This window comes from Lolium rigidum, chromosome 6, assembly GCF_022539505.1.
Source record: "Lolium rigidum isolate FL_2022 chromosome 6, APGP_CSIRO_Lrig_0.1, whole genome shotgun sequence".
Lineage (NCBI taxonomy): Eukaryota > Viridiplantae > Streptophyta > Magnoliopsida > Poales > Poaceae > Lolium > Lolium rigidum.
Genome location: NC_061513.1, coordinates 81292503 through 81294794, shown reverse-complemented (window position 1 = coordinate 81294794; position 2292 = coordinate 81292503).

Genomic DNA, 2292 nt, shown 5'->3' with positions numbered 1-2292 from the left:
GTGGACTTCTTCCTTCATGATCAACGACAGTTTGGGCCGCCCGATGGGCCCACCGTATCATCACCGTACGTGGGCGCGAGAGGGCTGCGGATGCGTATTTGTCGATGGTACACGATGGGCCACACGCCTCATCACCGTCTGTGGGCCACCCGGGCTTGCCGGATCTAGGCACTGTCGATGGTACACCCATGAAGTATACCCACAACATGTTGTTTTGAAATTTCCCAGATAGATTATTTCTTTTCTGTCTCAGTCTCGCATCTTTACAAGCAGCCTTGCACGGAACCAAAATCTAGCAGCTCCCAAACCTGCATTCATTCTGTAAAATTTACTCTTTTCTCGCAAGGAGATTGTTCACACTCATGTCCCAAAGGGTTTCAGATTCAAATGCACATGATTATCTTATATTCTCACTGTTAATTTTCTCTCTTGTTTATTATGTGGTCAACAATAATTTGTTCACAGTCATGTCCCAAAGGGTTTTAGATTGAAATGCACATGATGTTCTTATATTCTCACTGTCGACAATAATTCAGTCTCTGAAACAAACTCTTTTCTTGTGGGTACATATGCTCTTTTTATTAATGGAACCATATATGTGCTCAGTTTATTAATGGACCAGTAGATGAGCTAGGGTAGGGCCTAGGGGAGGGTTATGGGTGGTTGCACGCACCGACATCTGCATTATGTCTAATCAGCTGGTACCATTGAAGGTATATTTTTCCTTGTACAACCTTTTTCCATTTCGCTTCATGATATCTGTCTCAGCTTTTGTCATTTGTAGCAGGTGAGGTACTTTGCTTGCTGAAGAAGAAGAAGGACGAACATGTGTCTATGGGCTTACAGGGGATGCCCGTTCTGTTATATGGGTTTTTCTTACTCCGAAACTGCTTGGCGTCCGATGCAGCTACGTCCGACTCCTATACGAAGCCAAATCGGAAGGCCTTGACCTGGGTGAGCGTCAGTGTCAACGTGGAGCAGACGCGTCGTACGAAAATCGTATGTGAAACATCGCGTGTATAGCAGTACTCTTCTTATTCATGGCATTTTTCTTTTTTTTGTTGGGTTTTAATGTACTGTGCTTAAAGAAACCGTTAGAACTGAAGGCTAAATGAAGGCTCAAAAATTGAAACTCAAGATGGGCCCAACAGAATCTGTCTGTTCGCCAAAACTAAAACAGACATATTTTCTAACTGAGTGTTTTTAATTGATATGATTATTCAGTTTGACAGTTGTCATTATTTCATTGGCTTAGAAAAAAGTGTCTGTTGCTCAATTGCAAAACAGACGGCTGTTGTATAGTCACTCCCAAAAAAAAAAGGAATTGACCGGATGGAATTAAATGCCCCAATTAAATGCTCGAAATTACTATACGAAATAAGTAAACATGCGTGATTAACGCGCCAAAAAAGGAAATGGACTTGCTCAGCGAATTAAATGCGCAATATTTACTGTTCTACTAACTAACATAATTTATGCGCGATACATAGCAAATCATGAATTAAATGCGCGAGATTTACTGCCAGAATTAATTAGTTAACGGAATTTAGTGCGCGAAACAGAAAACGACAAAAAGGAAAGGGAATGGATTCGTGCGTTTTCGTGCGAGCGCTTCGCGCGAAGTACCCGCTCGGGCGCCAACGAGGGATTTCGTCTTTTACCTGGGTTACCGCTGTTTTTTAGTAGTGCTCTGATTTTCTTCTGATGGCTACCTAGAAGCTGCGTTGAGCAGTGTTTTGGTGGAAAATTAGGGCACGCAAGCCAGCGGTGCGCGCGTTTTGTCACGCGTAGATATTCTCATAAGAGCCTCCATCTAATGAAAATTTTCCTACAGAAATAGATTAGGAGAAATCCCTAGAGAAAAATCCTATAGGTTCTATTCTTACAACTTAAACGAGTGTGATAGGAAAAAAAATCTATAGGAATGCAATTCCTACAAATCAAACAAGCCCTTAATCAGGGGTAACCAGAATAAGGGCGATGCACAGCAAAAAAAAAATCAGAACGGACGATAGACCGAACCACAGAAACCCTTTCACTTTTATTATTAGGTATATGTATAGATAATTGTTGCGAGGCTAATACTCAACCCAGCTCCATCGGGGAATTTTACAATTTACCACAATTTTCTTCATAATTTACCACACATTTTTCTTTAAAATGTTTATTATTAGCCACATAACCATCACTTCTTTTATTTGCCGTGATATAGGAAATGGCAAATAAAAGAAGTGCACAGAAAAGCTGGGCCGGAGATGCATGGCCTCCCATGATCGATCGATCGATCGAGCT